The sequence below is a fragment of the Bombina bombina genome, chromosome 1 (assembly GCF_027579735.1).
Source record: "Bombina bombina isolate aBomBom1 chromosome 1, aBomBom1.pri, whole genome shotgun sequence".
Lineage (NCBI taxonomy): Eukaryota > Metazoa > Chordata > Amphibia > Anura > Bombinatoridae > Bombina > Bombina bombina.
This window is the reverse complement of record NC_069499.1, coordinates 338,941,180-338,955,429: the sequence shown is the minus strand read 5'-3', so window position 1 is coordinate 338,955,429 and position 14,250 is coordinate 338,941,180. Positions and strand designations below refer to the sequence as shown.

The 14,250-nt window shown below is 42.7% G+C and overlaps 1 protein-coding gene across 1 annotated transcript in view; it reads right to left on the bottom strand.

Annotated features, from left to right (window-relative positions):
* Window positions 1-14,250, bottom strand: part of LOC128645272 (probable hydrolase PNKD) — a 408,654-nt gene that overhangs the window by 134,295 nt on the left and 260,109 nt on the right.

Sequence of the window (14,250 nt, the reverse complement as noted above, 5' to 3'; positions counted from 1 at the left end):
AAAATCCCCATGAAGAGGAGCACACTCCTTCCGTAGGACAAGTCAGGCCTTAAATGTGATAACCAGTACCCGAAGGTAGATGTGAACTCTGGCCTTCCTGCTTGCAAGCCCAATGAGCTAGTCCCTATGTCGCAAAATAGGGTCCCTGAAAAAACTGGGTCGTCCCGAACCAGTCCACAGGATCATAAGTCTCCAGACATCCAAGAAGGATCCAAGACAAGAACCCTGGACCCAGAATCGTCCTAGAATGAACGACTCCCCCAGGGAACACAAGATACCCCATCTGAAGCAATCAGACCTTACAGGGGATGAGAATCCGGAAACCAGGAGAACGAGTACAGGACTCACTCATAATTCCCAGCCCAAAGGGAAGAGAACACCCTTAGATGGAGGTCAACACCCCCCCCCCAACAAGGTGCTAGGCCACAACAAAGTCACGCAATTTCTCTAGAGCCCAAGGGCCCCAAGGGCAACACTAAGGGAAATGAGAACGAGAACACAGTCACTGGAAAGAGAGTAGAAGAAAGGCTAGTGTCCATAATCCTTTCAGATTAACGTTCCAGAGGACCACACCCAAGGGAGAACAATGCAAATCATCCCGAACCCAGGCAGAAAAACATCCCCATAGCAAAAAGCTTGGAAAAAGAGACAACACCTGCTATCGCCCCTGATATGGAGACAACTAACTCCTGAAGGAAGACAGAGCCTCACGGCCTTCACTTCCTAATTAAGTGGCCAAAGTCTCGACCCAAAGGAAGAGAACCTCTAAAAAGGAACAAGTCCTAAAAAGGACACTTCCAAAGAGACCATGAAAGGCAAAACCATAAGAACGGCGGTATGAAGGACCTAAATCCTCCAAGCCTCCAACCCACAAAGGGAAGGAACACTCTAGTTCCCGGAAACAACTGAGCATGTCGCCGCGGATCTCAACTGAGTCCCAGCCCACTAGATTGAAAGGCGAATGAGGACTGAACCAATCCCCCATGCCCCTAAGCAACCACGGACCCTCAAGTCCTTTCAGGATGCTAGTTGAAGCTTGTAAAAGAAAACAACACAAATCATATTGTGATCACTAGACGCCCTCACCTGACCAACTGGACATAAAAGGCGCCCTGTGTCTGAACTCGGCCTGAAAGACAGAAGGATTTGTACCCAGTCAGGACTAGCCTGAAACCAAGGGCCCTAGCACTGTCAAGGTCACATTGAGTCTCCCCCAATATGGAGGGATAAAGAACAGTCAGACAGACCTTTGTAAACAGTGTGACCACAAAATCGCCAGTATCAATTCCAGAGAAGAAAGTTCCCGAAGGAAACATCACACCCCAACCTGAGCTTTAGACCAAATAAAAATCATCCTCACCAGATGAAGATAAAAGATAAGGCAACCTGTAGGTTATCGCCCAGGAATAATGGACAGCCCAGCAGGACCAGTCCAACAGGGGTCAGAGACTTCCAAGCTCAGAACTGGAACAGGATACCCAAATAACAAAAAAGACTATAAGATTACTTCATCTCAGGGTGGATAAAAATCAATGATTTTTTTTTAAAAAAAATCAAAAAAATCTGATTTTTTTTAATTTAAATCGGATTTTTGGGATTTAAATCGGATTTGGGATAAGCACTGTCTCCAGCTCATTTTTTGGCAAATATTGTCAATATCCAATATCAGGGTCAAGTGCTGAGGAAGAGGAGTTAGCTATGACATGGGTATCCAGCAATCATCCATCTGTAATGCCAACTATAATAAACTTCAAAGCTAAGGGGGAACCATTCAAGAAATATGTTTGCTGAAGATATTTTAAAGATAGTCACACCAGTGAACTGGTGGAAGTCACTTAAGCACTTGGATTTAGAGACTGTTCAAGTAATGATTTTACTTTTAACAGCAGTAGCTTCTTCTGCAGGCGTTGAAAGAATATTCTCTTCCTTTGGACTCATTCATTCTAAATTGAGAAATCGTTTTGGGACCCGATAAAGCAGGAAAGCTTGTTTTTCTTTTCCAGATTATGAACAAAGAAGAAGCTGAAGATGACGAGTGAGCTACAGAGGACAGTATTTAAGTTTTTCATGTGTAGGCTGGGCTGACAGTCTAAGTTTCTTAAAATATATATATTTTGTTTAGCCAAATTAGTTAACAAACATGGATGTTTGTTTAAGCAAATAACATATGCTGTAATGTTATTGTTTCAGTTGAATAAATCTATTTAAATTGTTATTATTAAGGTAATGATTATTTTTCTACTTCCTAAGTACAACAGAAAAGTTGTCCAAATATGAATTATATTGATTAACCTATTAAACTGGGGATAAAAAAACTAATATGAAAAGTTGTTATTCTAAAAATCTTCATCTACTTGCATATTAAAGTTATACCAGCAAGAATTAGTCTTTATGAAGAAAACTATGATTTAAATCAAGCCTTACTGACTAGTGATTTAAATTGTGAATTAAATCAGTTTGATTGAAATCAAATCCACCCTGCTTCATCTCCTTATATCTGTCACGCTCCTCGCTTCTGAGGCTCTGTTGCTTAGCAACATCCTTTGCCTCTGAAGCTGTCTCACTCTGCCGACACACTCCCTGAAGCCGTCCCATTCTGCTGACATAACTCCGGGTTCAAATTACGGCGTGTCCTTCACCTGATGCCCGTTTGTTTTTTCCTTACTGTGGCTTTGTGAGTACTCATTTTGATACTTTGTTGCCTGATGTTCTGTTAACCAACTTTACCTGCCTGACCACGTCTCTGTTTAACCCCTTCAAACCTGAGGATACTTTGCTGCCTGATTTACTGTTAAACTTTGCTTGCCTGACCACGTCTCTGTTTAACCCCTTCAAACCTGAGGATACTTTGCTGCTTGATTTACTGTTAACAAACTTTGCTTGCCTGACCACGTCTCTGTTTAACCCTTTAAACCTGAGTATACGTTAGTGCCTGATATACTGTTAACAAACTTTGCTTACTTGACCACGTCTCAGATAATCCCTCTCTAATCTGAATCTACCTTGTTGCTGAATCTTACGTTGCCAAATCCTTGCCTGTCTGACTACGTTTAATCCTGACCCCTTATCTTCAATCAAGCATCTTTGTGGTATTAATTGGATTACGTGAGTAACATCTCATCTTGTATTATTCTTTTCCAGAGAGGCTGTCGTGGGGTCAGGTCCTGGTTTATGCTCAGTGTGCTAGTGTGTTAATTATCATTCTAGCATTCGGGTCTGATTCGGGACTTCACCTAACCTGACAATGTCTATTCATGCAAGCCAGTCGAAGAATAAGACTGAGAATCCCCAGACCCATTAAGAGTGGGATCCAGCAGCGCCAAAAACTTGACTTAGAACACGAAGGCGCGCCAGTCTATAACGAAAGGCGCAATATACCTCCGCCGGGACAAAAGAAAACACCAGCCCTGAAGGTTGACCCCCTGAGGCCTCAGGGGCAGTCGCTCCCCCGGAGGGCTGAACTGGTCCAGGCGATCCCACGCCTGATGAGCCCCGATTAATGGAACACGGACAATACCGTAAGCACACTCCCAAGAGGTAAGGTGCAGATGCGCCAGCGCCAAAGATATGGCCATGAGGAACCGTGTTGTAACCTCCGATGGGAACAAGACACACTCCATGGAAGGATAAGTAGCGTTTGGGTTACCTGCATGCATAGTTGGTGGTAGGGAACTCGTCTCGTGGGAAATAGAATCCCCAGAGGAGGATGGCTCACTGGGCAACTGATGGGCATGTATCACCCGGGCCAATTCATATTCTTTGCAAGAAGTAGAGTCTGAATCAGAGATATCCATCTCCAAAAAATCAGAATCCTCCATAACTGGGACACTGAATAAAAAATGGACCAATAAGAAAAATCTAAACGGCACCTTACACCCCCAATGGCTGGGGCGCTCACCACCTCCAGAGAACCAGACACCAGCGGACCAGGATTTCTCCGTCGCCACATGGTCAGGAATGCGGAAATGGAGTCACAAGGTAAACCGTGCAGTCCATGCAAAAGCGCGCCCGACCGTAAAGGCCACGTCACTAGACATATGCCGTTATGTTCCAAAATAGCCATTAGCCAAAGCAACACTACACAGTAGCAGACAGAATCACATAACAAACATGATTATAAAAACCCCTGTTCAATAACCCCCCTCAGGAGATATTAACCCTTGATTCCTAGATACAGAAAGGAGCCTCAATGAGACCCTATGTTAAAGTTATCCCAGAAAGGTTGTAGCCCCTCTCGTATAAACAGTTGTAATTACAATACATCCATGATGAAAGTAAAAATGAAACAATCTTACCGGAATCTACACAGTGGAACAGGAACACAGCCCTTCAAGTGTGACAGATAATAGCGTCGCTTCTACCATGGACTTGAGAGAAAAAAAGCAGGCAGCGAAACTAGTCAATGATGATTGCTTGTGGAGCTGTTAATGAGTAGGGATGGTTTCGTAGAAAGACTCTCCCTGTATCTCTGGACTCTAACTTTCACCCATGCTCTTACTGAGAGGCTGACAGGACTACTTAAAACTCCAGTCCCATGCCAAAGAGTACTACCATCCATAAGAGACTATCGAAAACTTCTGACACTTCTCTGCCAACCTCCTGGGACGAAAGGCAAAGAATGACTGGGGGATGAGGGGAGTGGGAGGAGTATTTAAGCTTTTGGCTACGGTGTCTTTGCCTTTTCCTGGTGGCCAGGTTCTTCTACTGAAGAAATAACCACCAGTAACATGGTTTAAAGTGTCAAAAATATAGAGACTTCCTGTAATGGTCCAAAGTGTACTTCTGGGAGAGCTCAATGTACCTAATGTAAATCCCAGGTGGTGTAACAGATTCCTGAAAACACATTTGAGCCAGTGCTTAAAAGAACCGCATGACCAAAGGTTCATGAGCCCATTACATTTCTGTAGTGCAAGCAAGTCTTAGAAAGATTTGTCTACTTGTATAACACACCAAGACTCTCTGGGGCAAACTATCTTATTTCATTTCTTCTTCAAAAATACAACAGCACCACTTTCAATTTTCTTAGAAAAATTTATTTTAGAAGAATAACAGACAACATTTGGAGCTAAATCTCCTTAGAGATGATCAAGGGCATTTTCCCTTTAAAACACATTTTCTATGAAGATTGAGAGTGCTGCGTGTGCTGCTATATTTTTGAAGAACTTGTGAAGAATATTTAGACTAGTGCTGGATCTAATCTGTTCTGTGATTTTTATTTAATTTCTTCAGGAGGTATAGCATCTTGGCCATTTGACTCCATAGATGGCAATTTTCCTATGAGACTGTACTGCAACAGATTGGTCAGGTATGAGATAAAACCTTGATTATTCTGTGGTAGAAGAGACAACAAGCCTTTAATGGCATTGAAAAAACAGAATTTATGTTTACCTGATAAATTACTTTCTCCAACGGTGTGTCCGGTCCACGGCGTCATCCTTACTTGTGGGATATTCTCTTCCCCAACAGGAAATGGCAAAGAGCCCAGCAAAGCTGGTCACATGATCCCTCCTAGGCTCCGCCTACCCCAGTCATTCGACCGACGTTAAGGAGGAATATTTGCATAGGAGAAACCATATGATACCGTGGTGACTGTAGTTAAAGAAAATAAATTATCAGACCTGATTAAAAAACCAGGGCGGGCCGTGGACCGGACACACCGTTGGAGAAAGTAATTTATCAGGTAAACATAAATTCTGTTTTCTCCAACATAGGTGTGTCCGGTCCACGGCGTCATCCTTACTTGTGGGAACCAATACCAAAGCTTTAGGACACGGATGAAGGGAGGGAGCAAATCAGGTCACCTAAATGGAAGGCACCACGGCTTGCAAAACCTTTCTCCCAAAAATAGCCTCAGAAGAAGCAAAAGTATCAAACTTGTAAAATTTGGTAAAAGTGTGCAGTGAAGACCAAGTCGCTGCCCTACATATCTGATCAACAGAAGCCTCGTTCTTGAAGGCCCATGTGGAAGCCACAGCCCTAGTGGAATGAGCTGTGATTCTTTCAGGAGGCTGCCGTCCGGCAGTCTCGTAAGCCAATCTGATGATGCTTTTAATCCAAAAAGAGAGAGAGGTAGAAGTTGCTTTTTGACCTCTCCTTTTACCAGAATAAACAACAAACAAGGAAGATGTTTGTCTAAAATCCTTTGTAGCATCTAAATAGAATTTTAGAGCGCGAACAACATCCAAATTGTGCAACAAACGTTCCTTCTTCGAAACTGGTTTCGGACACAGAGAAGGCACGACTATCTCCTGGTTAATGTTTTTGTTAGAAACAACTTTTGGAAGAAAACCAGGTTTAGTACGTAAAACCACCTTATCTGCATGGAACACCAGATAAGGAGGAGAACACTGCAGAGCAGATAATTCTGAAACTCTTCTAGCAGAAGAAATTGCAACCAAAAACAAAACTTTCCAAGATAATAACTTAATATCAACGGAATGTAAGGGTTCAAACGGAACCCCCTGAAGAACTGAAAGAACTAAGTTGAGACTCCAAGGAGGAGTCAAAGGCTTGTAAACAGGCTTGATTCTAACCAGAGCCTGAACAAAGGCTTGAACATCTGGCACAGCTGCCCGCTTTTTGTGAAGTAACACAGACAAGGCAGAAATCTGTCCCTTCAAGGAACTTGCAGATAATCCTTTTTCCAATCCTTCTTGAAGGAAGGATAGAATCTTAGGAATCTTAACCTTGTCCCAAGGGAATCCTTTAGATTCACACCAACAGATATATTTTTTCCAAATTTTGTGGTAAATTTTTCTAGTTACAGGCTTTCTGGCCTGAACAAGAGTATCAATAACAGAATCTGAGAACCCTCGCTTTGATAAGATCAAGCGTTCAATCTCCAAGCAGTCAGCTGGAGTGAGACCAGATTCGGATGTTCGAACGGACCTTGAACAAGAAGGTCTCGTCTCAAAGGTAGCTTCCATGGTGGAGCCGATGACATATTCACCAGATCTGCATACCAAGTCCTGCGTGGCCACGCAGGAGCTATCAAGATCACCGACGCCCTCTCCTGATTGATCCTGGCTACCAGCCTGGGGATGAGAGGAAACGGCGGGAATACATAAGCTAGTTTGAAGGTCCAAGGTGCTACTAGTGCATCTACTAGAGTCGCCTTGGGATCCCTGGATCTGGACCCGTAGCAAGGAACCTTGAAGTTCTGACGAGAGGCCATCAGATCCATGTCTGGAATGCCCCACAGTTGAGTGATTTGGGCAAAGATTTCCGGATGGAGTTCCCACTCCCCCGGATGCAATGTCTGACGACTCAGAAAATCCGCTTCCCAATTTTCCACTCCTGGGATGTGGATTGCAGACAGGTGGCAGGAGCGAGTCTCCGCCCATTGAATGATTTTGGTCACTTCTTCCATCGCCAGGGAACTCCTTGTTCCCCCCTGATGGTTGATGTACGCAACAGTCGTCATGTTGTCTGATTGAAACCGTATGAACTTGGCCCTCGCTAGCTGAGGCCAAGCCTTGAGAGCATTGAATATCGATCTCAGTTCCAGAATATTTATCGGTAGAAGAGATTCTTCCCGAGACCAAAGACCCTGAGCTTTCAGGGATCCCCAGACCGCGCCCCAGCCCATCAGACTGGCGTCGGTCGTGACAATGACCCACTCTGGTCTGCGGAAGGTCATCCCTTGTGACAGGTTGTCCAGGGACAGCCACCAACGGAGGGAGTCTCTGGTCCTCTGATTTACTTGTATCTTCGGAGACAAGTCTGTATAGTCCCCATTCCACTGACTGAGCATACACAGTTGTAATGGTCTTAGATGAATGCGCGCAAAAGGAACTATGTCCATTGCCGCTACCATCAAACCTATCACTTCCATGCACTGCGCTATGGAAGGAAGAGGAACGGAATGAAGTATCCGACAAGAGTTTAGAAGTTTTGTTTTTCTGGCCTCTGTCAGAAAAATCCTCATTTCTAAGGAGTCTATTATTGTTCCCAAGAAGGGAACCCTTGTTGACGGGGATAGAGAACTCTTTTCCACGTTCACTTTCCATCCGTGAGATCTGAGAAAGGCCAGGACTATGTCCGTGTGAGCCTTTGCCTGAGGAAGGGACGACGCTTGAATCAGAATGTCGTCCAAGTAAGGTACTACTGCAATGCCCCTTGGTCTTAGCACCGCTAGAAGGGACCCTAGTACCTTTGTGAAAATCCTTGGAGCAGTGGCTAATCCGAAAGGAAGCGCCACGAACTGGTAATGCTTGTCCAGGAATGCGAACCTTAGGAACCGATGATGTTCCTTGTGGATAGGAATATGTAGATACGCATCCTTTAAATCCACCGTGGTCATGAATTGACCTTCCTGGATGGAAGGAAGAATTGTTCGAATGGTTTCCATTTTGAACGATGGAACCTTGAGAAACTTGTTTAAGATCTTGAGATCTAAGATTGGTCTGAACGTTCCCTCTTTTTTGGGAACTATGAACAGATTGGAGTAGAACCCCATCCCTTGTTCTCCTAATGGAACAGGATGAATCACTCCCATTTTTAACAGGTCTTCTACACAATGTAAGAATGCCTGTCTTTTTATGTGGTCTGAAGACAACTGAGACCTGTGGAACCTCCCCCTTGGGGGAAGCCCCTTGAATTCCAGAAGATAACCTTGGGAGACTATTTCTAGTGCCCAAGGATCCAGAACATCTCTTGCCCAAGCCTGAGCAAAGAGAGAGAGTCTGCCCCCCACCAGATCCGGTCCCGGATCGGGGGCCAACATTTCATGCTGTCTTGGTAGCAGTGGCAGGTTTCTTGGCCTGCTTTCCCTTGTTCCAGCCTTGCATTGGTCTCCAAGCTGGCTTGGCTTGAGAAGTATTACCCTCTTGCTTAGAGGACGTAGCACTTTGGGCTGGTCCGTTTCTACGAAAGGGACGAAAATTAGGTTTATTTTTGGCCTTGAAAGACCGATCCTGAGGAAGGGCGTGGCCCTTACCCCCAGTGATATCAGAGATAATCTCTTTCAAGTCAGGGCCAAACAGCGTTTTCCCCTTGAAAGGAATGTTAAGTAGTTTGTTCTTGGAAGACGCATCAGCTGACCAAGATTTCAACCAAAGCGCTCTGCGCGCCACAATAGCAAACCCAGAATTCTTAGCCGCTAACCTAGCCAATTGCAAAGTGGCGTCTAGGGTGAAAGAATTAGCCAATTTGAGAGCACGGATTCTGTCCATAATCTCCTCATAAGGAGGAGAATCACTATCGACCGCCTTTACTAGCTCATCGAACCAGAAACACGCGGCTGTAGTGACAGGGACAATGCATGAAATTGGTTGTAGAAGGTAACCCTGCTGAACAAACATCTTTTTAAGTAAACCTTCTAATTTTTTATCCATAGGATCTTTGAAAGCACAACTATCTTCTATGGGTATAGTGGTGCGTTTGTTTAAAGTGGAAACCGCTCCCTCGACCTTGGGGACGGTCTGCCATAAGTCCTTTCTGGGGTCGACCATAGGAAACAATTTTTTAAATATGGGGGGAGGGACGAAAGGTATACCGGGCCTTTCCCATTCTTTATTTACAATGTCCGCCACCCTCTTGGGTATAGGAAAAGCTTCTGGGAGCCCCGGGACCTCTAGGAACTTGTCCATTTTACATAGTTTCTCTGGGATGATCAAATTCTCACAATCATCCAGAGTGGATAATACCTCCTTAAGCAGAGCGCGGAGATGTTCCAACTTAAATTTAAATGTAATCACATCGGGTTCAGCTTGTTGAGAAATTTTCCCAGAATCTGAAATTTCTCCCTCAGACAAAACCTCCCTGGCCCCATCAGACTGGTGTAGGGGCATTTCAGAACCATTATCATCAGCGTCGTCATGCTCTTCAGTATCTAAAACAGAGCAGTCGCGCTTACGCTGATAAGTGGGCATTTTGGCTAAAATGTTTTTGATAGAATTATCCATTACAGCCGTTAATTGTTGCATAGTAAGGAGTATTGGCGCGCTAGATGTACTAGGGGCCTCCTGAGTGGGCAAGACTCGTGTAGACGAAGGAGGGAATGATGCAGTACCATGCTTACTCCCCTCACTTGAGGAATCATCTTGGGCATCATTTTCATTGTCACATAAATCACATTTATTTAAATGAGAAGGAACCCTGGCTTCCCCACATTCAGAACACAGTCTATCTGGTAGTTCAGACATGTTAAACAGGCATAAAGTACAAAAAACGTTTTAAAATAAAACCGTTACTGTCACTTTAAATTTTAAACTGAACACACTTTATTACTGCAATTGCGAAAAAATATGAAGGAATTGTTCAAAATTCACCAAAATTTCACCACAGTGTCTTAAAGCCTTAAAAGTATTGCACACCAAATTTGGAAGCTTTAACCCTTAAAATAACGGAACCGGAGCCGTTTTTAACTTTAACCCCTTTACAGTCCCTGGTATCTGCTTTGCTGAGACCCAACCAAGCCCAAAGGGGAATACGATACCAAATGACGCCTTCAGAAAGTCTTTTCTATGTATCAGAGCTCCTCACACATGCGACTGCATGTCATGCCTCTCAAAAACAAGTGCGCAATACCGGCGCGAAAATGAGGCTCTGCCTATGATTAGGGAAAGCCCCTAAAGAATAAGGTGTCTAAAACAGTGCCTGCCGATATAATTTTACCAAAATACCCAGATTAAATGATTCCTCAAGGCTAAATATGTGTAATATATGAATCGATTTAGCCCAGAAAAAGTCTACAGTCTTAATAAGCCCTTGTGAAGCCCTTATTTACGATCGTAATAAACATGGCTTACCGGATCCCATAGGGAAAATGACAGCTTCCAGCATTACATCGTCTTGTTAGAATGTGTCATACCTCAAGCAGCAAGAGACTGCTCACTGTTCCCCCAACTGAAGTTAATTCCTCTCAACAGTCCTGTGTGGAACAGCCATGGATTTTAGTAACGGTTGCTAAAATCATTTTCCTCTTACAAACAGAAATCTTCATCTCTTTTCTGTTTCAGAGTAAATAGTACATACCAGCACTATTTTAAAATAACAAACTCTTGATTGAATAATAAAAACTACAGTTAAACACTAAAAAACTCTAAGCCATCTCCGTGGAGATGTTGCCTGTACAACGGCAAAGAGAATGACTGGGGTAGGCGGAGCCTAGGAGGGATCATGTGACCAGCTTTGCTGGGCTCTTTGCCATTTCCTGTTGGGGAAGAGAATATCCCACAAGTAAGGATGACGCCGTGGACCGGACACACCTATGTTGGAGAAATCCTGTCTTGCAGTCATCTATTTTTTTGTTATGTTTTTTTTCTTTTTGGCGCCTTATAAATTTCACTTATTTAACCAAACCAAATGTAAGAAAACCAGACGTTCTGCTATATATTGGATATGAATCCAAATAATAAGGAATTTAATTATTTAAAATGCTACAGAAAAGGACAAAAATTATGCAAGCAGAATACCACATTTTTACACAAGATTATTTACTGGATTTGAATGGGAACCATTATATATGGATCTCAAATATTATTTGATCAACAAAATGGTCAGAATAAAAAAAAAACACAATGGTTTGGAGAGTAAGTTAAGTGATGACAGTAATATCCCTGCAGTGTATCAATTAGGGATGGGTGAATGTTTTGAAACATTCGAAAAATTAAACAAAAAGTTTAACACATTTGTTTGTTCGTTTTCAAATTTCAATTGTTTGTACAACATTCTAACATTCATTTAATATAATAGTATTTCTAATGATTTCTTTAGATGTAATATTCTATTCAAATTTTTCTAATTTGATTCGAATTATGCAATATTCCAATTAGAAAAATTCAAATCAATAGTATTTGTAATATTATTTCTAATGCTCTCTTTAAATGTAACATTTGAATTATGCAATATTCAAAATAGAAACAATCAAATTGATGTATTTGTATTTATTATAAATCAATTTACTAAATTTCCTACCACATGAACTTCTGAATAGTATTTGTTAACCCCTTAATGACCACAGCACTTTTCCATTTTCTGTCCGTTTGGGACCAAGGCTATTTTTACATTTTTGCGGTGTTTGTGTTTAGCTGTAATTTTCCTCTTGCTCATTTACTGTACCCACACATATTATATACCGTTTTTCTCGCCATTAAATGGACTTTCCAAAGATACCATTATTTTCATCATATCTTATAATTTACTATAAAAAAAATTATAAAATATGAGAAAAAAATGGAAAAAAAAACACTTTTTCTAACTTTGACCCCTAAAATCTGTTACACATCTACAACCACCAAAAAACACCCATGCTAAATAGTTTCTAAATTTTGTCCTGAGTTTAGAAATACCCAATGTTTATATGTTCTTTGCAAGTTATAGGGCCATAAATACAAGTAGCAGTTTGCTATTTCCAAACCATTTTATTCAAGATTAGCGCTAGTTACATTGGGACACTGATATCTTTCAGGAATCCCTGAATATCCCTTGACATGTATATATTTTTTTTTAGAAGACATCCCAAAGTATTGATCTAGGCCAATTTTGGTATATTTCATGCCACCATTTCACCGCCAAATGCGATCAAATACAAAAAATCGTTCACTTTTTCACAAACTTTCGGTTTCTCACTGAAATTATTTACAAACAGCTTGTGCAATTATGGCATAAATAGTTGTAAATTTTTCTCTGGGATCCCCTTTGTTCAGAAATAGCAGACATATATGGCTTTGGCATTGCTTTTTGGTAATTAGAAGGCTGCTAAATGCCGCTGCGCACCACACGTGTATTATGCCCAGCAGTGCAGGGGTTAATTAGGGAGCTTGTAGGGTTAATTTTAGCTTTAGTGTAGTGTAGCAGACAACCCAAAGTATTGATCTAGGCACATTTTGGTATATTGCATGCCACCATTTTACCGCCAAATGCGATCAAATAAAAAAAAAAAGTTGAATTTTTCACAATTTTAGGTTTCTCACTGAAATGATTTACAAACAGCTTGTGCAATTATGGCACAAATGGTTGTAAATGCTTGTCTGGGATCCCCTTTGTTCAGAAATAGCAGACATATATGACTTTGGCGTTGCTTTCTGGTAATTAGAAGGCCGCTAAATGCTGCTGCGCATCACACGTGTATTATGGCTAGCAGTGAAGGGGTTAATTAGGTAGTTTGTAGGGAGCTTGCAGGGTTAATTTTAGCTTTAGTGTAGAGATCAGCCTCCCATCTGACACATCACACCCCCTGATCCCTCCCAAACAGCTCCCTTCCCTCCCCCACCCCACAATTGTCCCCGCCATCTTAAGTACTGGCAGAAAGTCTGCCAGTACTAAAATAAGTTTTTTTTATTTAATTTTTTTTTTTTAAAAGCATATTTACATATGCTGTGGTGTAGCATCCCCCCTTAGCCCCCAACATCCCTGATCCCCCCCAAAACAGCTCTCTAATCCTCCCCATCTGCCTTATTGGGGGCCATCTTGGGTACTGGCAGCTGTCTGCCAGTACCCATTTTGCAAAATAAAGTTTTTTTATTTTTTTTATTTTCTGTAGTGTAGCTTCCCCCTTCCCCACAGACCAACCCCCACCACCTGCCTGATCTTTTTTTTGTCCAACTTTTTCTCCCCTTTTCTGTTCATTTTACTGTTACTTTTTCTGTAGTGCAGCGGTTCCCACCCGCTCCCTCCCGTGCACGCGCCCGCCCCCCTCCTCCCGTGCACGCGCCCGCCCCCGGGCATCCCCGCCCCCGATCCCGCCCCCCTCAGCATCATCCAGGGCCATCGATGGCCGCCACCCGCCTCCCACCCACCAACGAACCTAGCCGTTAATGTCCGGTGCAGAGAGGGCCACAGAGTGGCTCTCTCTGCATCGGATGGCTAAAAATGGTTATTGCAGGATGCCTCGATATCGAGGCATCACTGAAATAACCGGAAAGCAGCTGGAAGTGAGCAGGATAGCTTCCAGCTGCTTTCCACACCGAGGACGTGCAGGGTACGTCCTCAGGCGTTAACTGCCTTTTTTTTGAGGATGTACCCTGCACGTCCTCGGTCGTTAAGGGGTTAAAGGGACACTGAACCCAAATTTTTTTCTTTCATGATTCATATAGAGCATGACATTTTAAGCAACTTTCGAATTTACTCTTATTATCAATTTGTATTTGTTCTCTTGCTATCTTTATTTTAAAAGCAGGAATGTAAAGCTTAGCAGCCAGCCCATTTTAGATTCAGCACCATGGATAGCACTTGCTTATTGGAGGCTTACATTTACCCACCAATAAGCATAACCCAGGTTCTCAACCAAAAATGGGCCGGCTCCTA